This window comes from Nyctereutes procyonoides, unplaced genomic scaffold (assembly GCF_905146905.1).
Source record: "Nyctereutes procyonoides isolate TBG_1078 unplaced genomic scaffold, NYPRO_anot_genome, whole genome shotgun sequence".
Lineage (NCBI taxonomy): Eukaryota > Metazoa > Chordata > Mammalia > Carnivora > Canidae > Nyctereutes > Nyctereutes procyonoides.
In genome coordinates, this window is record NW_026575052.1 from 74,118,304 (window position 1) to 74,142,544 (window position 24,241).

The 24,241-nt window shown below is 35.9% G+C and overlaps 1 protein-coding gene across 1 annotated transcript in view; it reads right to left on the reverse strand.

Moving 5' to 3' along the window:
- The window catches only part of MALRD1 (MAM and LDL receptor class A domain containing 1), a 761,302-nt gene that overhangs the window by 162,737 nt on the left and 574,324 nt on the right, over window positions 1-24,241 (reverse strand).

The following is a 24,241-nucleotide window of genomic DNA, read 5'->3' on the forward strand; positions in this document are numbered from 1 at the left end:
TACTATTTGGACAAATGGGGAATCTTCCTGAATTAACTAACATCAATATTCAAGACTTTTTAAGTGTAAGGACTAACAGATTCAATAAATAAAAGTGAAATAGCAATAAAGTTAGCTTTGAAACCAACCACCAGGTCAAGTTCCAGTAATCTTTAAACAGTAAAAAACAATTCAAAACAAATTTTAAAAATGCCATTTCCCACTGTTCTTCAAAAAAAATCTGTATTCTAAACAACAAAAACACACAAGGTTGTAAATATATTTTTTCTATATTACCTTTCTATACCTACATTATTTCCCTAGAATAGTAATGTATGTTAGCAATCACTTACACAACTCTTTCTTTTTACATGGGAAAAATATGACTCAGAAAAAAGAAAACCCATGAATAATTTTCTTCTATTGGAACAGTTTTCGTTCAATGACATTCTTCCCTACCAAAAAAATTATATTTTTTCATTTTTCTCAGCACCAAAATTTATCTAAGGATAATTTATCCTACAAAAGTTTATCCAGGGACACCTGCATGGCTCAGCAGTTAAGCACATCTGCCTTCAGCTCAGGGTGTGGTCCTGGAATCCTGAGATCAAGTCCCACACCAGGTTCCCGGCATTGAGCCTGCTTCTCCCTCTGCCTGTATCTGCCTCTCTCTTTCTGTGTCTCTCATGAATAAATAAATAAAATATTTTTTTAAAAATGTATCTAAATTTTATACTATCAGGAGAAAATTACTACTCCTCATTCTGCTATATGTAATGATACTATATTGGCATTCCAGAAATTTTTCCAAGAGCCACCAAAATATGTAGAGCCAGAAATTAGCATGCTACTAATATTCACTATTATAAAAAATCTAAGTCAGAAATCCAACTATTAATGGAAGATTAAAAATCAGTAACACAATATGATGATCACAGAAAAAGAAAAATAGAAAAACTTGCCCCAATCTGGAAATCTGAAAAGTGAGATTTAATATCAATGGTATGGAAAAGCACACATTTTGTAAGCAAAAATTAGTTTTTATATCGATTCCTCAATAAATGAAGATTTATTGAAGATTTATTGAAGATTTATGAAGATAAGATTCAGTATGAAGAGATTTTGGCTCAAAACCACATTTCCAGTCTCACACATAAGCACTCTAAGATTTAAAGCTCTAAGATCTGGTGGGTACCTATTTCTCAAATTAATACAAAATTCCTACATTTTTAAAAAATTAAAAAGGTAAGAAGCTTCCAATTAAATGTGATAGCAGGACAACTTTATAAAGTCAACATAAGTTGAATTATCTTTTTATCTTTATAAATCCTGGCTTACAACATAAAGATTTAAAAGGGGATGGCTTTATTTAGAACTTTTTTTCCAGAAAAACCAATTCCAAAAAACAAATTACATGAAAATGCAACCCAATACTTTCTTTTTTCAAAACCCTAGTGTAAATGTATTTTATTAATTTATCTATTTTTATTGTTTTTCATTTCATTTTTCTCTCTGCTTCAATCATGTTAATCTTCAATTAATCTTACTTGCTATTGCCAAATTCCATTTCCTTCATTCTCCTTTTACTCTGCTTCTCCTAAATCCATAATGACATCCCCTGCCTGTTCTCCCTCCCCCTGTGCCTTTATGAGCATTAACTGTCTAATAGACTTCACCTATGTTACCCATTATTTCACCATACAGCAGTCCACATTAATTCTCATCAATTTCACTAATTCACTAATTAATTCCAGTTAAGCTTTTTGACAGTCTCAAGGGTTGTTTCAATTGTAACATGTATTTATAATGCTACTAACATATTAGATTGAATAATCGCATGTTATGTACAGTGTTTCTGTAGCTACAATGGCCAATGGTAAAAATAGGAGAATCATTTAAGGACTCCATATAATGTTAGGGTTTTTTTATGGCCAATGAGAAACCCACAAAAGGCTAACATTATTTATTTCTGTTTTCCAATAAAACAATATTCATTATATTCAGAGAAATTTCTGTGATAACTGTCAGCAAAATATTTATTTTTCAAAAATCTATTACTTTGAAAAAGTAAAATGGCTTATTTCCTTAAATAATTCTAATTTATTCGTTATATTTTATTACACATATTTTACTGAAAACCATTTTATGTTTCAATAATAACTTATTATTTGAGATAGCCTCTAAAATCAGCCACCGAATAAATAATTTGGCTACTTCAATCCTGATATTCTAAGTTGTGGTTGGACACACACCCATTAACATAATTATACTTAACATTATATATTATAAAACAATCATTTTATCATGATTTTTATCATAAAACAATATGGATTCAAGAATAAATAAAAATGTTATAATGTTTAGATATTAAATCAAGATTATTATATTCAAGAATGATATAATTGTAACCGCTTATGACATAGGGCAGGGAAAACTTGAAGAGAACTTTCTAAATCAAAACATAGAAAAAATGATATGTCATCTAAGTGCAAATATAATACTATTCAATTAAATATATGTTACATTTTCTGAGGAGGAAACTCCTCAACACTGATTTAGAATGAACACACCTTTGGAGGAAGATGTTCAATAAAAGATACGATGAGGTAACAGAAAATATGAGTTAATGATTAAATTACAGGATAGTATGAAAACCAGAGACCAGCTATATCAATAATACCCACAAATGTAGGTTTTCCAGGTGAAGAAGTAAAAGAAAATAATTAGCAGATTATCCTAAAGTTCCTCTCCAGCCAGCCACAAAAATCCAAGTGCCTTCAACATGGAAGGTAGGCTGGTACTGATTTAGGGTTTTCTAATGGACACTTCCAGATATCAGAAACTCTTTATCCATTTCATTATATATTTAGGTTATTGAAATTAGTGCATGAAATGCATCAGGAAGATAAAACCTTGGGTTTTCTTGATCCCAGTTACTCCTGGCTATTCTGCTAGATGTCTTTTCTTTAATCACCACTGATAGGGTAAAACAACGAACTGAGCTACACGATCCTTTTTAATGCAGAGTTTCTCTTGACTTTGTTTGAAAACACTCAAATTTATAAAATAAAGAAAAAAATCAAGGGAAATTTCCTTCAAAAAGAAGAATTTATGGGCATTAAAATTATTTAATAAAAGAGAAATAGCATCCATATTAATGAAAATTTAGTGCTTTCACATATGTTATGTGACCTTAGTACACAGCTGAACATAGAGTAGGACTATTGACTGCCCTCTACAAATCTGGAATTAGAATTGTAGACAGAGATTAAACAACCTATTACTTGTACACATCAGAGGCTTCCAATCCTCCATATGGCATAAAGAAGAGATTAGAAATCATCATACTAGTTCTAACAAGAAAAAAGCAGAGCTAAAAATCAACAGCTATTCTTAGATCCATCAGACAATTGATGTCAAAGAGCTATCATGAATACCACCCCCAAAATTCAGAAGAATAATAGGTAGATACAAAGAATCACAGCTTACTGGGGCAGAAGCCTCAGGACAGAAACGCCATTGGGAACCAGCAGCAGGGTAGGGAAACTTGGACTGAAACTGATGAATTGCTGAAGGCTCACTATAGACAAGTTTCAGGGTTAAACACTCTTTTTTTTTTTCTTTAGAGACTTTTTCTTTATTTATTGACGGGAGACATAGAGAAAGAAGCAGAGACATAGGCCGAGGGAGAAGCAGGCTCCATGCAGGGAGCCTGATGCAGGACTAGACCCCAGACTCAGAATCATGCCCTGAGATGAAGGCAGATGCTCAAATGCTGAGCCACCCAGGCATCCCAGGGTTAAACATTCTGAAGGGACTCTACACTTTTGTGAGTTTGACCTATGGGAATGTCACCAGTTTCTCATATTGAAAATTAGAAAAAAAATTCCCTCAAAATTTTGGCAAATGAAGGGAAAAGTTGACATCGGAAATATACCCCAACCATTCTGTTCTTAGCAAGACCTGTGCTCAAGACTCAAGACAAACTACTTAAAGAGATTGTAATTTGCTGAGGTTTAACCAAACTGGAGAGAGAAAAATACCTAACTCCAGTCCTAGCAGCTTTCCAGGTGGAGAAAGGGAAAGAAGCAATTTAGCTTTCCTGTATTACCTCAGGAGTGGGAAAACAACCAACTAACCAACCAACCAACCAACCAAAAACAAAACACACAAACAAAAAAACATCTGAGAGGCAATTATGAAGGCTACAACCCAGTGGCACTAAAAGAGTGCCACTCTTTTAGGTCCCTGAGACCTAAGCATAGGCCCCACAACTTACCAGGGACATGAGTCAGGCATCTGTGTAAGAACAGGCAAATACAAGGAAATAATAGCACATGGCAGACCTTATTTAAAATAAATATCTCTGGAAACTGAAAGGTAAACAGAAAGACAAAAATCGACAACAGGGAAATGACAACTGATACCCACACTTACAGCAAAGAGTAAACACATCCTAACCACCAAGAATGGATTAACATGGTAAGGGCTATAATGGAAAAAGTAGACAATATGAAAGAAGAGATGCAAGAAGTATAAACAGAGAGATGGAAAGTCTAAGAAATAGCCAAAAGGAAATACTAGAAATAAATAAAAAAGTCTTTACAGAAATAAAACATGGGCTCATCAATAGATTGGACACAGGAGAGGAAAGAATGAGTGAGCTTGAAGATATGTCAATAGAAACTACCGAATCTAAAATGCAAGGAAAAAAAAGACAGAAAAAAAATGGAACAGAATATCCAAGTACTGTGGAATTGTTCCAAAAGGTGTAATATGCAAAAAACAAAAACAAAAACAAAAAACAAACAAAACAAAACAAAAAACAACAAAAACAAAAAACAAAAAAAACACAAAAGATGTAATATGCATAATGTAAATACCTGAAGAAGAAAAAAGAAGAAATATTTAAAGTGATAATGAATGATAATTTTCCAAAATTAATGATAAACACCAAACCACAGATCCCAGAAGATTTATAAGCACCAAATATATATCTATACCTGGGCATATGATATTAAAACTGCAGAAAATCAAAAACAGGGATAAATCTTAAAAGAAGCCCCATATGGGTGTGGTGTGTGGGGGTAAATACCTTGCTTACAGAGAAGCAAGAATTACATCAGACTTCTCTTTAGAAATCATGCAAACAAAAGAGTGTGTAATAAAAATATTTTAAGTACTAAAGAGGAAAAAAAAAAAGACTCCCATCTGGAATTCTTTATACAATAAAAGTATCCATCAAAATAAAGAATAAAGATTTTTCTCAAACATAAGTTAAATAATTTTTCGTTAGTCTACCTGCCTTGCAAGTAAAGTTAAATTCTTTAGACAGAAAGAAAATCATATCAGTCAGAAAATCCAACTGCATAAATAAGAAAGTTAGAGAATAAATGTAGTAAATAAAATATTTTGTTTTATTATTAATTGAACAGGTAACAGTTTGTTAAAAATAATGATAGGAAGAATGTATTCAGTTAATTTAGGTTTGAGGTAAGTGAAATAAATGAATGGCAGCATGTTATAAAGATAGACAGGGGGACTTGAAAATGCTATTTATAATGTTTGTGCACTACCCATGAAGTCACAGTGTTATTTGAGAGTGGGCCTGTATTACTTAAAATTGCATATTGCAAGGGGCAAAAATTAGGAGAAACAAAGTTTTAAAAGAAGTATAATTGATATGCTACAAAAGGAGGGAAAAAAAGGAATAATACAAAATAATTAAGACAAAGGCAAAAAAGAATAGAGGACCAAAAAAAAAAGAAAAGAAAAGAAAAGAAGGTTAACAATTATAAAAGAGAAACAATTATTCTAGATATTAATCCAACTATCTATAATCCCCTTAAATGTTTTCTAAATATACCAATTAAAGAGATTGTTAAAGTAGATTTTTTAATAGGACTTAACTCTATGTTGTCTATTAGAAACTCAAGTTAAATATAAGGACAAAGATACATTAAAAAGTAAAGGGATAAAGATACGCTATGTTAATATTAATGAAAAGAAAGCTGGAAAAGCTAAATTAACTTTGGGCAGAGCAAATTTCAGAGAAAGGAAAATTATCAGGGACAAACAGAGTATTACAAAATGAAGACAGTGCTCAATTCTCTAAGACAAAGCTGTCCTCGATGTGTATCACTAACAGCACAATGTCAAATGCTTGAGACAATAACTGGAAGAGCTGCAAGAAGAAATAGATGAATCCACTCATATAGGTGGAGACTTCAACATCCTTTTATCAGTAATTGGCAATCAGGAGGCAGCAAATCAGTAAGGGTATAGCTGAACTGAGCAGTGTCCATCAACTTTACATTTATAAAAAATTTATCCAGGAACAAGAGAACACACATTCCTCTCGAATTCACAGTAAACAGAAAGACTGATAATATTCTAAGCCATCCAATACATTACTGCAAATTTGAAAGAACAGAAATTGTACATTGTACACTCTCTGGTCACAATGGAGTTTAACTAGATAATAATAACAGGAAGATATATGGGAAATCCAAAACTACTTGGAGATTATGCAACATATTTCTTAATACCACATGAGTTAAATTGGAAATCACAAGAAACAACTAAAACCATTTCAAATTAAATGAAAATGAAAGTACAATTCATTAAAACTTGTGGGATGCAGTAAAGCAGTGCATAGAGAAGAACTTTATAGAATTAAATTCATATAATAGAAAATGAGGAAGATCTAAAATCAGTAACCTGATTCTTTGAAAAAAATAATAAAATTACTAAACTTCTAGCCAGATTACTTAAGGAAATGAAAGAAGGTATGAATACAAATATCAGAAATGAAAGTGGGACTATGACTACCGATCCCATGAAAGTATAACAAAGGATTATTATCAACAACTCTATGTCCACAAATTTGATAAATCAGATGAAACCGACCAATTCCATGAAAGGCATACCTATCCAAATTCACACAAGGACATCTAGAAAATCTGAATAGGCCTGTAATATTAAAGAAATTAAATCAATTATTCCAAAAGAGAAAGCACCAAGCCCAGATAGATTCACTGGTAAATTCTACTAAACATCTAAGAAAGAAATTACACCAATTATCTATAATCATAACCAGAAAATAGAAGCAGAGGAAATATTTCCAAATCTATTCTATGAGGCCAGCTTTACCTGAATATCAAAACTAGACAAAGATATTATTAGAAAGAAAAACACACCATAGATTCAGAAATTTTCAACAAAGTATTGGCAAATTGAATCCAATAATGCATAGGAAGAATGACAAATAGCCACTGGGTGAGATCTATTCCAGGTATCCTAGGTAGATACACACTGGGAAATCAATTAAGTAAACTATAATATCAGCAAGATATAGAAGAAAAATTATATAATAATATATATAATAATATGCACAAAAAAGCATAGGACAAAATCCAATACCCATTCATAATAATAAGTCTTAAAAAACTAGAAATAGGAAAGAAACTTCAACTTGATAACAAACATCTACAAAAAAACCTACAGTTAACCCTATGCTTAATGGTGAGAAACTATAAACTTTCCTGCAAAGATCAGAAATAAGCAAGGATGTGTGCTCTAACTGCTTCTCTTCAACATTGAACTGGAAGTCCTGGATAATACAATAAATAAAGAGAAAAAAGGAACTAAAAGATATACTGATCAGGGGTGTTTGGGTGACACAGTTGCTTAAGCTTCAGACACTTGGTTTCAGCTTAGGTAGTGATCTTGGGGTCATGAGATTCAGCCCCATGTTAGGATCTGCACTCAGTGAGGAGTCTGCTTGAGGTTTTCTCACTCCCTCATCCCCTCTCCATCTCTCTCTCTCTTTCCTCTCTCTCTCTCTCTCTCTCTCTCTCTCAAATAAACAATTAAATCTTTTCAAAAAAGATATACTGATCAATAAAAAAAAGTTTTTTGTTTGCAAATGACGTGATTGCCTACATATAAAATCTCAAAGAACAACAACAACAAAAACCTCCTGAAATTATTAATTTACAGCAACGTTGCAAGATACAAGGTTAATATACAAAAGTCATTTATTTTCTTATAATCCAGCAATGAAAAATTGGATTTGAAATTTAAAACATAATGCTATTTATATCAGCAAAAAAATACATGATTCATATGAACATTATAAAACCGATGAAAAAATTGAAAGACCTAAATAAATGGATGATATATTATGAGGAAGACTCAATATTGTCAAGATACAAATTCTTCTCAACTTGATATTCAGATTCAATTTAATCCCAGGCAAAATCTCAGCAAGTAATTTTAAGGCTACTAAAAAAGTCATTCTAAAGTCTATAGGGAAAGACACAAAATAGCCAATAGAATATTGAAAAAGAAGAACAAAGTCAGAGAACTGACACTACCTCACTGGGATTCATTTTAAATTTACAGTAATCAAGGCAAGGTAGTATTGGTGAAAGATAAACAGAACTGAAAAGAGAGCCTAGAAACAGACCCATGTATATCTAGTCAACTGATTTTTGATAAAGGAACAAAGACACTCAATGTGGGAGATTGGTATTTCCAACAAATGGTACTGAAGTAACTAGATTCACATGGAAAAAAAAAGTGATCCTAGATATAGAACTTCCATGTCTGACCAAAATGAATTCAGAATGGTTCATAGACTTAAGGTCCACTGCAAAAGAATAAAACTTCAAAGAGAAAACGTAAGAGAAAAATCTATGTGATCTTAGATTTTGAGATAACTTTTTAGCTATAAAACCAGAATCATGATCCATCAGTGGAAAAACTGGTAAGGTGGATTTCACTAAAATTAAAGACTTTTGCTATGTTAAGGACACTGTCATGACAACAAAAAGAAACACATAAACTGGAGAAAATATATGTTTTAAAGATTTATTTATTTGAGAGCAAGAAAGTGTGCAACTGGGGGGAGGGGAAACAGAGAGAGGAAGAGAGAGAATCTCAAGCAGACTCTCTGCTGAGTGCAGAGCCCATCCCATTACCCTGAATCATTACCTGAGCCGAAACCAAGAATTGGATGTTAAAACAACTGAGCACCCCAGGCACCCCGGAGAAAAGATTTTAAAACACAAATCTGATAAAAAGACTAGTATACAAAATATGCAAAATGTTTAAAAGAGAAATAAGAAAATAACCCAATTAAAAAAGGGACAAAAGATCTGAAGAGACACCTCACCAAAGCAGCAATGAAGATCGCAAATAAGCATAGGAGAAATTCTCAACATCATGTATCATCAGGGAAATACAAATTGAAACAGCTAAAACACCTATTAGAATGGCTAAAATCCAAATCACTGAAAATACCAAATTCCAGCAAGGAACAAAAGAAACCTTATCATTGCCAGTGGAGATGCAAGATGGTATAGCTACTTTAGAAGACAATTTTTGCAGTTTCTCACAAAACTAAACATACTCTTACCATATGAGCCAGCAACTGTACTCCCAAAGGAGTTGAAAACTTATATCCACACAGGAATCTGTACATGTATAACATATAACTTATAATTATACTTTATAAATATGCAGATTTATAATTCTCAAAACTTGGAAGTAACCAAGAGATTCTTCAATAGGTCAATGCACAAACAAATGCTGGTGCATCCATACACTGGAATTTTATTTAGGCATAAAAGAAAAATGAGCTATCAAGTCACAAAAAGACATGAGGGAACTTCAGTGTATATTTCTAAGTGAAAGATGCCAATCGGCTATAAAACTTCTAGAAGATAACAAAGGTAAAAAATCTAGGTGACTTTCGGCTTTGCTTTGCTTATTGCTTTTTGGTTTTGTTTGTTTTTATTTTATTTTTTGAATTAGAGACGAGTTTATGGATAGTAGTATGGGACAAAGTGGGTAGAAGCCAGGGCCTATAGTAATGAGCTTCCCAGGAATAGACAAATAGACAGGAATGGCCCAGACAAACAAACTGAGAGATAGACAAGAAAACAAAGCCAAATGGGTAAGAGGCCAGGACCAGCCTCAGCAGCTGTGTCTGGGCTTCAGATCTAGTTATGCTCTGGGGACCTAGAAAATGGACATGGCTGGCACCGACCTCAGTGCCCCCTGCTCACTCGCTCTTGTGCCTCACCAGAAGCCAGGGACCTTTTGCGCATGGTTTCCTGAAATACAGAAAGGTTGTTCTGGGAGTGTGTTGACACAGAGGATCAAGGTGCTTGGAGGCTCCCTGGGGAGGTGGAGGCCTGAGTGATGTGAGGTTAGCAGCAGCACTGGGGAGAATCTGCTCACACCCTGCCCACCACACCAACATGGGGCAATAAATACCATTTCAAGTAGAACTCTAACCTTATGAATTTCTGGAAAAGGTAAAACTATCTATAGACATAGTAAAGAAGATGAGTGGTTGCCTGGGGTGTTGGGAGAGGAAGGAAGGGATGAATAGGTTGATCACAGGATTTTTAGAAGAGTGAAACTGTTCTGTACAATACTATAGATATACGTCATTACACGTATGTGAAAACCCATGGAATGTATAACACCAAGAGTGAGCCCTCATGTAAACTATAGACTTTAATAATAAAGTGCTAATATTGACTCATCAATTGTAGTCCATATGCCATAGTAATGTCAAATGTTAATAATAATGCAAAGCTGTGGAGGGATGGGGGGGTATATGGGAACCGCCTATGCATTCTGCTCCTTTTCTCTGTAAATCTAAAACTGCTCAAAAATTAAAGTACGGATTAAAAAATATTTTTAAAAACCCAAATATACACAGTTTAAGAGCGATAGAGCTAGTATGGAATTTTTCTTACTTGCTTTGATCCACTCAATTGCCTATTTTATTGGAAAAAATACTAATATCCATTTCAACACCAATTGAGCATTATCCAAGTGGTCACTTGGTTCTCTCTTTTTTAAAAATATTTATTTATTTGAGAGAGAAAGAGAGCGAGTACGTACACAAGTGGATGAGAGACAGAGAGGGGATCTCAGGCAGGCTCTACGTTCAGTGCAGAGCTTGACACAGGACTCGATCTCATGACCCTCAGATCATGACCTGAGCCTCATCAAGAGTCTGACACTTAATAGACTGAGCCACATAGAATAGTCCTCTAAACACATTATTGTCTCTTTCCTCTTTTCCCTCTTTCCATCCCACTTTCTACTTCCAATATTGGACATTTTAAAAAGTCAGGAGGCATACCATCTCAAACATTTACCTCAATTTCCTCTGAAGAGACTACCCATTTTTGCCTATTAGATGCATGAATTATAGAAGTACTAGGTATATTAAGCTAACAAAGGAAGCACTGAAGAACTCAGTAACAGCAATTTTCTAGAACTGGATCTCACAACACAGGTAATAAAAATGTCCTTCCAATGGTATAAACATTTCTTCAAGATCTCTGTCCTGTCCCCCTTCTTCCATAGCTCACTACTCTTTCCCTCCATGAGGCCACCTTGCCAATCCTCCTAAATACCAAGGACACTCAATACTCAGGGTGTTGCACTGTTTTTTTTTTTTTTTCTCTTTATCTGAAGTGTTCTCCCATGATGGCCCCCATATTTCTATGGCTCACTCCCTAGTCTCTTTCAAGGGTTTGCTCAAAGTTTACAATCTCAGTGTGGCCCATTCTGACCATACCCAGCTCTGTTAAGGCGGTCTTCTTTGCATGTGACTTTTTTGAAATACATTGTCCCTCCCTGTGAGGACTCTGAAGCCCCATGTGGGGACATCTCTGACTAACTCACCTCTAATCCTCTTACTCTGTCTCATTTTGTTACATGGTCATTGCAAAGACCAACCAATTTACTCATTTATCACATTTCCTGTTTAATGTCTGCTTCACCATGGTAGCATAAATCCTATTAGGGCAGGGAGTTTGTTTTGTTTATTTAGGTATGCCTAAAATACTGTCATGTTCATAATAGGTGCTCAGTAAATATTTGCTAAAGAATGAAAGAATGGAAAGGTTCCAGATTTAAGAACTTTAGGGTTGGAAAGCATCTTGGAGATTTTCTAGTCAAGAACTTCATAGGGGATTGGAAAGAATACCTGACTCACTCACTAGTCAGTGATGAAAGCAGGATTTCATGTTTCTCACTGTGCAATTTCTAACTTAGCAAACTCATTATTTCATTTGAAAAATAAATGTAACTATTTAGAAAAATAAAGATTTGGCTACAGCAGTGAAAGCTAGCAATGCTCTCATCACTAAGTTTACAAATAATTGCTCATTCACACTAAAATGTCACCACAACTTGGAGGTCACTGAGTTATAAATAAGCTACAGTGTCTTAAAATAAGAAATTTACCCTAGATTAAATAAAGGAATGGGTGATTAAAAAAACAAACAAGCAACAACAAAACAAAAAAAACAAAACAAAACAAAACAAAAAAAAAAACAAAAAACTTGGAATGATCAGAATTTGAATTGAAGAATAATCTACATTTCAGCTCTGTCTTTAAAATTTGAAGAGATATAGCACTCTTTTTTTTTTTCTTTCTCTTTCTCATTTGAGATAGGGGATACAGAATCTCTGTTATCTGATATCTCAAAGCAAATTAAGTAAATTTATTCACACAATACCATTGCTCAAATTAAACAGGACCAACCAAAATTGGTTGCTGATTATTTGTGGTTTAGGGAGACATTTCTGGTCATCTCTATCATATTTTATTTATTTATATATTTTTCCTATCATATTTTAAAAGCATGAAACCCTGCTTTAGTGTTTAACTTGCCTAGTAATAAGAAGACTGAACAGTGTTATGATCAGAGGCTATGACCCAGAATCCAATCCTAGTCATGCCAATAATAACTGGATGTCTTAGGCTAAATTATTTAATGTCTTTAAATTTTGACTTATCCTCTATTAAATAGAATATTAATATTTACCTGAAAAGTCTGTTATTTGGTCTAAATAATGTATATAAGGTAAGTACTAACATTAAGAAGTGCACTTCCTTTTTATTATTTGTTATTCACATGTCTGTTATCACGTATCCTATTTCATCTATTCTAAGAAAAGAGTTAACATACTAAGATGAGTATGTTTATGAGAATGTTAACTGGATGATTTCATTAGGAAAACTGATACCCTTTGGTGGGATTTGAAAGAATGACTTCACAGTGCAATTTCAGGTTTATCAGATTTTTTACAGAAGCATTGCTAGAATTCTTATAAATAAGGGGAATGAGAACCAGAGAGCTTTCTAAATGTTCTAAGTTTCCAGTCATTAGTAACTTGGGAAGCTGAGTCTAAGACATAGGTTTCCTATATTCTAGTCAATTGCCTTTCCTGAGCATTAGTCTGTTTGGAATAAACATCACAGACTATATCAGAGGAGAAAAGAGCTAAGAAAAATTACAGCTGAGAGAAATTACAGTAGAAATTGAAATGGTTGATTTGTATGTAGCTCTACAACATTAACTTCACTTTCTTTGAAAGAGGCAGACTATTTAGGAGTAATCAGAAATAAGGAAGCAACCAATATCTTAATGGCAGAATGACCCGAGTAGCTTTCAATGTTAGGCTGATACACATTTTTCTCCTCCCATCAAACAATATTATGGTACAGACCAACTTTAAAATGCTTTCAGAACAACTTACCTCAAAGTGAGGGAAAATTTAGACTGCAAAACAGCAAAGAGAAAAACATGGAACTGTGATTTGATTTACTTTTCTTAGTGTGTAATGCAAAACTGCAAATATATGGAGAAAAATAGTCTCTGGTTCTGATGGGTAACTGAAAACACATATTTACCTATATTCCTTAAAACTGTTCTGCTGTAAAGACAGGAGAAACTCTGAAATAAGTCCCCAGGGTCACTGAAAGAACAGGAGCACAGATCCCAACATACAAAAGTAGTTTCTTACAGACTTTCTGCAAACCATGTGGAAACTGTTTTTTTTTTAATAATAAATTGTTTTATTGGTGTTCAATTTGCCTACATACAGAATAACACCCAGTGCCAATCCCGTCAAGTGCCCCCCCAGTGCCCGTCACCCAGTCACCCCCACCCCCCGCCCTCCTCCCCTTCCACCACCCCTAGTTCGTTTCCCAGAGTTAGGAGTCTTTATGTTCTGTCTCCCTTTCGGATATTTCCCACACATTTCTTCTCCCTTCCCTTATATTCCCCTTCACTATTATTCATATTCCCCAAATGAATGAGAACATACACTGTTTGTCCTTCTCCGATTGACTTACTTCACTCAGCATAATACCCTCCAGTTCCATCCACGTTGAAGCAAATGGTGGGTATTTGTCGCTTCTAATGGCTGAGGAATATTCCATTGTATACATAGACCACATCTTCCTTATCCATTCATCTTTCGATGGACACCGAGGCTCCTTCCACAATTTAGCTATCGTGGACATTGCTGCTATAAACATCGGGGTGCAGGTGTCCCAGCGTCTCATTGCATCTGTATCTTTGGGGTAAATCGCCAGCAGTGCAATTGCTGGGTCGAAGGGCAGGTCTGTTTTTAACTCTTTGAGGAACCTCCACAGGTTTTCCAGAGTGGCTGCACCAGTTCACATTCCCACCAACAGTGTAAGAGGGTTCCCTTTTCTCCCCATCCTCTCCAACATTTGTGGTTTCCTGCCTGTTAATTTTCCCCATTCTCACTGGTGTGAGGTGGTATCTCATTGTGGTTTTGATTTGTATTTCCCTGATGGCAAGGGATGCAGAGCATTTTCTCATGTGCGTGTTGGTCATGTCTATGTCTTCCTCTGTGAGATTTCTGTTCATGTCTTTTGCCCATTTCATGATTGGATTGTTTGTTTCTTTGGTGTTGAGTTTAATAAGTTCTTTATAGACCTTGGAAACTAGCCCTTTATCTGATACGTCATTTGCAAATATCTTCTCCCATTCTGTAGGTTGTCTTTTAGTTTTGTTGACTGTATCCTTTGCTGCGCAAAAGCTTCTTATCTTGATGAAGTCCCAATAGTTCATTTTTGCTTTTGTTTCTTTTGCCTTCGTGGATGTATCTTGCAAGAAGTTACTGTGGCCAAGTTCTCCTCTAGGATTTTGATGGACTCTTGTCTCACATTTACATCTTTCATCCATTTTGAGTTTATCTTTGTGTATGGTGCAAGAGAGTGGTCTAGTTTCATTCTTCTGCATGTGGATGTCCAATTTTCCCAGCACCATTTATTGAAGAGACTGTCTTTCTTCCAGTGGATCGTCTTTCCTCCTTTATCGAATATTAGTTGACAATAAAGTTGAGGGTCCACTTCTGCATTCTCTATTCTGTTCCATTGATCTATGTGTCTGTTTTTGTGCCAGTACCACACTGTCTTGATGACCACAGCTTTGTAGTACAACCTGAAATCTGGCATTGTGATGCCCCCAGCTATGGTTTTCTTTTACAATATTCCCCTGGCTATTTGGGGTCTTTTCTGATTCCACACAAATCTTAAAATAATTTGTTCCAACTCTCTGAAGAAAGTCCATGGTATTTTGATAGGGATTGCATTAAATGTGTAAATTGTCCTGGGTAACATTGACATTTTCACAATATTAATTCTGCCAATCCATGAGCATGGAATATTTTTCCAATCTCTTTGTGTCTTCCTCAATTTCTTTCAGAAGTGTTCTATAGCTTTTAGGGTATAGATCCTCTATCTCTTTGCTTAGGTTTATTCCTAGGTATCTTATGCTTTTGGGTGCAATTGTAAATGGGATTGACTCCTTAATTTCTCTTTCTTCAGTCTCATTGTTAGTGTATAGAAATGCCACTGACTTCTGGGCATTGATTTTGTATCCTGCCACGCTGCCAAATTGCTGTATGAGTTCTAGCAATCTTGGAGTGGAGGCTTTTGGGTTTTCTATGTAGAGTATCATGTCATCGGCGAAGAGGGAGAGTTTGACTTCTTCCTTGCCAATTTTAATGCCTTTAATATCTATTTGTTGTCTGATTGCTGAGGCTAGGACTTCCAGGACTATGTTGAATAGCAGTGGTGAGAGTGGACATCCCTGTCTTGCTCCCGATATGAGTTTAGTGTCATCATGATATCTATTCAGTCCTTGTTTTTGTGGATTGTGCCACTGAACTTCTTCTTAAAGGGGAATTTTGAGAGTCCCCTTAAAATTTCTTGCAGAGCTGGTTTGGAGGTCACATATTCTTTCAGTTCCTGCCTGTCTTGGAACCTCTTTATCTCTCCTTCCATTCTGAATGAGAGCCTCGCTGGATAAAGTATTCTTAGTTGCATGTTCTTCTCATTTAGGACCCTGAATATATCCCGCCAGCCCTTTCTGGCCTGCCAGGTCTCTGTGGAGAGGTCTGCTGTTACCCTAATACTCCTCCCCATAAAAGTCAGGGATTTCTTGTCTCTTGCTGCTTTAAGGATCTTCTCTTTATCTTTGGAATTTGCAAGCTTAACTATTCAAATTCGAGGTGCTGAATGGTTTTTATTGATTTTAGGGGGGGGATCTCTCTATTTCCTGGATGTGAATGCCTGTTTCCCTTCCCAGATTAGAAAAGTTTTCAGCTATGATTTGTTCAAATACATATTCTGGCCCTCTGTCCCTTTCGGTGCCGTCGGGAACCCCAATTAAACGTAGGTTTTTCTTCCTCAGGCTTTCGTTTATTTCCCTTAATCTATCCTCGTGGTCTTTTAATTGTTTGTCTCTCTTTTCCTCAGTTTCCCTCTTTGCCATTAACTTGCCTTCTATGTCACTCACTCGTGCTTCCACCTCGTTAACCCTCATCGTTAGGACTTCTAGTTTGGATTGCATCTCATTCAATTGATTTTTAATTTCTGCCTGATTGGATCTAAATTCTGCAGTCATGAAGTCTCGTGAGTCTTTAATGCTTTTTTCTAGAGCCACCAGTAGCTGTAGAATAGTGCTTCTGAATTGGCTTTCTGACACTGAAGTGTAATCCAGATTTTGTAACTCTGTGGGAGAGAGGACTGTTTCTGATTCTTTCTTTTGAGGTGAGGTTTTCCTTCTAGTCATTTTGCTCAGTGCAGAGTGGCCAAAAACAAGTTGTATTGGGGAAAAGGAGAAAAAGAGAGGAGAGAAAGAAGGAAAGAAAAGAGAAAAATAAAAAAGGAAGAAAAAAAAAAGAAAAAAGAGAGACGTTCTGCGGGAGGGGGCCTGTTGTGCTGATTTTCAGGTGTTAGCACTTGGGGGAGCTGCTCTGCCCCCTGCCTGGTGCAGGGCTCAGTGGATGTTGTTTACCCCGTGAGGCCCCAAGGGGAACAACCGCAGTGGCGGCAGCCAGCTCTGGAGCCCTGGAGTCAGCTCCTGCAGTAACTCCAGAGCTCTTGGTCTGCAGGGCCTGGATGCTCCCGGGGCGGGACCGCTGATCTACTCAGCCCAGGGCAGGAGCATCCTCGCTGTCCTGGGCCCTCCTGGCCTCTGCCTGTCCCGGGGGATGCCGGATCCTGGGCTGTGTCCGGCGCCCTGTGCTCCGGGGCCTGCGCTGTTGGATTCGGCTCCCGGCCCCGCAGCCCCCTCCGAGAGCCTCCCGAGCCCCTCTGAGCTGCTCAGGGTCCCGCCGTGCCGCTGCAGCCCTTAGGGAGCTCGGCGCACTCCCCGGGGCGCAGGTGTCTGTTAGTGTCCCAGGGAGCCCGAGGGCATCCCCGCCCTCCTAGGTTCCTGCTCTAACTCCCTGCGGGCGCCTTTCCCCCCGGGAAGATTGGTGCAGCTCCTGCTTCTCCGGGACGGGGCTCTCCTGTCCTGGGGACACTCGCCCGGGCCTCAGCCCGGCTCCCCGCCCCGTGGATGCCTTTTGTTTCTTTATTTCTTTTTCCCCATCTTCCTACCTTGACAGAAGGACGAAGTCTTCTCACTGTAGCATTCCAGCTGTTCTCTCTTTAAATCTCATGCAGAATTTGTAGATTTTCAGGATGATTTGAAGGTTATCTAGGTAATTTGGAGGGGACAGGTGACTTGGTGACCCTACTCTTCCGCCATCTTGCCCCACCAAACGGAAATTGTTTGATAAAAATACATAAAATTGGGAAACATGCAAACACCTACAGGTGAAACAAAGATGAACTACAAAAAAAATGTCCCCAGCAGAATTCTGGAATACCCCAAATTGAAAGAAGGCATAATGAAGGAGCTGTGTATGTGTCACCAAATTAATCAAAAAACTTACTTTAAAAAAAAGCCAGGTCAATCCCTTGGGTTAGCTATTGATTCTAGCATTCATACTTAGGATACCCAGGGTAGGTAAATATCACTGATGTGGGAGATCTGACACAAGAGTTTCAATGAGGGGGCTATGGGACAGGAGAAGTGACTGCTAAGAAGAACTTTATCCCCCACCCCGCCAAACAGAAAAGCTACCAGGGCGTCATTAACACAAGCCCGCTGGAAAACACTACTCCTTCTTTACACTGAGAGCAACCTATAAAACAAGAGATCTTGAATCAGAACACGTATTCCCTGCTAGAGGAATGAAATTTCTTTCTGGGTCTAAGGCAATGAAATACATACAGTAATACTATTCACTCTGGATTCATCTAAATACAGGAATAGAAAACCAGTAGTAAGTAACCTGACAGTTGAGAAAAATTCTTAAAGAGAGACATTATATTAAACAGAACTCTGAACCCCATGAGTGAGACTGCTAAGAAAATAAATGGAAAGAAAATAAGGAACTATAATTAATTCCCTTGAGATATTGGGGCATCCATCATATCTACAAAATAGAACAGCCTTCAAAAGAAGCATTTAGAGTTCTTAGAAATTAACAAACTGATTACTAAAATAAAACTCTCAGAGAAGAACTGATGAGCAGAATCAATGCAGATTAAATGCCAAACAGTGATCTGGAAAACTAAACAAAGTGATCCTCCCAAGACTATAGCACCAGAGAACCAAGAGATCAAAACTTTGAGAATAATTGTTGAGGGATGGCAAGGACAGATCCAGAAGTTCTCATGTCGGTCTCACAGACCTTTCCAGAAGGAAAGAATGAGATAAATCATAGATAAAATTCTCCCTGAGATAGAGCCCATCAAAATGCTATAGGGATCTATGAACTCCAAGGATAAAAAGAACACTTTATCCACATCCTGACAGAGAAAAATATGTAAAAAAAAATCAGAAGAGAAATAATTGGATATCTGTCTTCTAGGCAGGTGGATAATGCATGCTAGAATGCATCGCAGCAATGCTGTCAATTATTTAAGGAGAAGTCATTTTTTTTTAAATTTTTATTTATTTATGATAGTCACAGAGAGATAGAGAGAGAGAGGCAGAGACACAGGCAGAGGGAGAAGCAGGCTCCATGCAGGGAGCCCAATGTGGGACTCGATCCCGGGTCTCCAGGATCACACCCTGGGCTGAAGGTGGCACTAAACCACTGAGCCACCTGGGCTGCCCACATATTTAAATTTATATACTCACACACATATTATATAAGTTTATATTTATACATACACACATATTTTTTTCAATTAGGAACTCAAAAAACTTACCACCCATGCACAATTTCTGAAATGTGTGAGAAAAACATGGTATTGGGGCTGAATGTGTCTCCCATACCTACTTCATGTTGAACCCTAAGCCCCAGTACTTTAGAAGGTGACTGTATTTGGATACAGGGCCTCTAAAGAGATTAGTACATTAAAATGAGGCCATTAAGATGAGCCTTCCTCTAATCCTGCTGCTGTTCTCCTAAGGAGAAATTTAGACCCCGGAAGAGATACCAGGATGTACACACCATGTTAGGACATGGCAAGGAGGCAGTCATTTGCATGCCAAGAAGAGAGGACTCAAGAAATCAAACCTGCCTGCAATTTGACCTTGGATCACTAGCCTCCAAGATTGGGAAAAAATAAATTTCGGTTGTGTAGACCATCCAGTCTATGATATTTCATTAAGGCAGCCCTAGCAAAGTAATATGTACATCAAACAAAAAGAATCCAACATAGCGATTGCATATAAATTAATAAAATGTTGTGGGCAAAGAAGACTATAAAACATATGTAACCATATAGTATAAACACACACTTGATAATTAGGTACTAGTGCCGTCTACAGCGTTTTTAAGAATATGACTGCCAAGAGAGCAGATGAATTGCTTACACTCTGAATTTCAGGTTCCAGCCAACAGGAATGAGCCATAGAGTTGTTTGAGAAGATGAGCAGGGTCAGTAGAACTTGCCCAGGTTGTCTTTTATTTGAAGGGTGGGTGGAAGTATGCAATGAATTTTCAGTGATAATGGATAAATATTTTAAATGGATTTATTAAAACTGGGTCCACTTTAGGAAAAAAGGCAGCAATGAAAACTTACTGGAGGTAAGCAAGAATTAAGAAAATCTAGTCAACCCAACTAAAGATAGAGCTAAATGGGAGAACAATAAAACAAAAGACAAACAGAAAACACACCAAAAATAAGTCTACATCATGATGAAATAATAACACATGTGAAAAGCACTGAATTAATTTATAAAAACCAGAAGCTCAGATTATGGGAAGAAAATAATCTAGCCATATGCTATTTATAACTGATATAAGTAAAGCTACGTACCATGAGATAGTTAAAAATAAAGGCATGGGTAAAATACTAATAAAATTATTTTAAAAATGGAAAAATTTCCATATAATTAGCAGAAAAAATGAGATTTAGGGAAAAGTATAAAGAGGGCTATTTAATATTGATAAAAATTATGACTCTCCAAGCACATAAAAATGTCTTGAATCTCTCTACATTCAACAATATGGCTTTGGACTATAAAGGGCTGAGACTGATAAAAACAAATTGTGACTTTTATAATTTCACTGAAGGAATTTAAAATACTATTTTCCTAAACTGACAAATTAAGTAGAGATAACAGTAGAAATGTAGAGGAATATGATTTAATTTATCTTTATGTTTCTATCATCTCTCTAACCATCTAACTATCTTTGTACCAAAGAAGCAATCATTTTTTTCATATATCCATAGAAAATTCACAAATACATATATGAATTTTACATGTGATAACAAAAGTATGTCAAAAAACCAGGGAGAGGACACAGTATTGAATCAATGGTGTTGAAAGAACCGCCTTGCTATTTAGGAAAAAAATGAACTTTACATCTCTTAACATACATACACAAAATGAATTATAAGTGGCTTAAATAATTGAACGTAAAAATCAAAATTATATAATAACTAAAACAAATGAGAATATTTTGGGTTTTTAAAAAAGATTTTATTTATTTGAGAGAAAGTATGGGAGTAGGGAGGAAGGAGGAGAGGCAAGAGGGAGAGTCCACTGGGCAGGGCGCTGGGGGGAGCCCATCCCAGACCTGGGATCATGACCTGATGACCTACGCAGAAGGCAGAGAGGCTTAACTGACTGAACCACCCAGGCGCCGCGAGAATATATTGTTATTTTATGACAAGAAAGGGCTTCCTAAACACTAAATCTGGAATCTGTAAGTAAAATAGAGATTGACAGATTTCACAAAATAAAAATGTAAAAGAAAAAAGTTGCTTTTAACTTTGAATATGTTAAACGGTTTTTTCTTAAGAAGTCATGTTCAGCTTGGGACCCAGACTTCTAAGCAAAGCTGACTTTTGGTTCTTTCTCAAGGTGACTCTGCATCTAGCCCGTTTGTAGGCAGGTGTAAGAAATATCCTCTTTTGCAAATTCCCACATCTCTGTCTTAAAACTGTGACTTGATTTTAATTTTTTGTAGTATACCTCTTTGACTTGAGGTCACTTTTCTCTTTCTGTTTTTATGACAGTCTAAAGGGAAAGTTTAATTTGAAGGTCAAATTAGATTAGCTCCTTCTGTCAAGTGTTAACCTTTGTATTTCCTGCGGTACTTTCCCATTCTTATAATATATAATTTAATAGCAACTTAACAGTAGTGTTTTTACCATCCTACAGTGAACTTTTCTATTATCTAAAATGGAAGATACACAGCACATATTGGCATAATTTTCTCTACCCAACCTATCAAAATATCACTGCTGTGAAGATGTATATGCCTGCCTTTCCTCTGCTGTTAATACAAGCCCATGCTTCTTCCTATGTTATAGGTGACATGTGTGCATTTGACACACTTTTCTACATGTAACCCATTGCAGGGTCCTGGGTGTGGAACTGCCTAGCAGAATGCCTGGCATGCTGTCTATCACCCTACCTTTCTCTTCTATTCAGGGAGACCTATCAGATTAAAATATGGGATATGGATATTATATAGGGAGAATCTTGAGGCTATTCACAAAAAGGAAAGAAATTGCTAAAAACTACGCTGGTTCATTTTAACTATTGTTCTTGATATTATCTCTGCCACACCAGTGTGTGTGACACATTTAGAACTAATGCCCTAGTACATTATTTTCTGTATTTCTGCTTAAAATACCCTGAATTGCTCAAATTCAGAGCAAAATCCAGATTTTCTACAGGTCTGGAAGACAGAAATTTGCTAAGTATGTTGAATGGCTCTTATGCACATCTCTCTACCTTTTATGCAAAAGGATATTTGCATTAATTATTATTTCCTGTCTTACATATTATCTAATTGTATTCTCAAAAGCTGCCTTCATAAACAAGGTGCATTTTGTGCAAAAAAAAAAAAGACTGTGAAAAAAAGAAAAGAAAAAGAAAAAAAAAGACTGTGAAGTTCGGTATTTTAACAGAAGTGAGAGGGAATTGATTAGTCAGGAACATCAGTTAAAATGTACTTTACAAAAGAATAAGATTATAGATAGAACACTGATAGTGCCTCTCAAAAACTTTCATAATAACATACCATAAAAATGCATTGTAAAATTAAGCATTAATAGTAAAGAAAATGAATTTAAAAATCTATAAATTGCCTTAAGCATATGCTATGCAAACTAGTGCTTATTTAATTTTGAATATGTATTTTTGTAAATGCAAGTATATATTAAACTTCTTTGAATATATTTGCTCCCCTTTGGAAACTTTACATTTTTGCTCATTTCTCTTTTTGTTCAACATGGGACTAGAAGAATTCTGCAGCGCTAGTGGTAATTAGGAAATGGGCTAGGTCCTCATCTATGTGGTGACATCTCATGGTAATAACCAGAGCCTTTTAGGCAACTCATTAACACAGATTATCATTCTATAAATTATCACTTCACTTCACTGAGTGGTAAGCTAATGCCCTGATTAAATGAATGCAAATCTGAAACACATTTCCTCTATTACTAGTGAGTGTTTATATACCGTATTTCATTGATCTGTTATTTAATTATTTTTTAAGATTTTATTTATTTATTCACATACCTGACTACACAACGATTATGCCATTGTATTTTTAAAATTTGCAAATTCAAACCAAATCTACACTGACAACCACAGTATGTAGAACATATAATATGCAAAGCACCTTTTAAAGAATAACTATTGGCATAACATATGATTTTGAATAATAAAAATATAGAACATAAAATATGGCATAAAAATAACCATCAAGTCCTAAGAGGCAGTATAGCTGAGTAATTGAAAGCACAGACTGGAGCTAGTGGATCGGGGGATACCCTGGCCTGCTGTCTGTCATCCCCCAGCTCTCTGACCATGAACAAGTTCATGAAACTTTCTTGATCTCATTTTCCTCATCTGTTAAAATGTAGATAATGTCAGTATTGCTTCATTGAAGGGTGTAAAGACTATCTACATATATAACTTCAAGCAATGTATGGTACGTAGTAACTATCTGATATTTCTCTGTTTTTTTTCTTCTGCTCTTACTATCTTCCTAAACTTCACATTAAAAAAACAAACAAACAAACAAACAAAATTCACAAACACCGGACCAGAAGAACAATGGTTTCCTGCATAGAACCTGTACATGCTAAATTCTAAAGGTTTTAGCAGAAATCATTTTGGTCGAAGACGCAACTCTAAGATAAAGATCACTTCAACATGGCTAAGTGTTCTGAAATATGAACAAAAGGCTTCCAGAAGCCCATTTAGAAATATTAATTCATCTGTTATCACTGAACGAAGTAGTTCATTTTTCCCCTAAGCAATTAGAAACTTCTGTGAATTACAAAAAAAATGTTATAAAAAGTATTAATTATAAAAGTTGCCTATTCATTTCCTTTCTGAGTCTTTAAAAAAATGAGGCTGGAATAAAATAAAAGGATATTAGTCACTTTTAAAGAAATTCTCTTTTCCTGTAACAAACTTTACTTCTTTTTCGTAGACATTAAATAACTCACCTGAGTTGGCCAAATATCAAAACCAGCCAGAAGCTAGGAAGCTGATCTAATGGAACTAAGTAATCTCGTGGGAGATTATTTGGTTCACTTAGGGCTCTTTTAGCAATGTGGATCAAAAAGTGACCAGCCCCATTTTAAGGA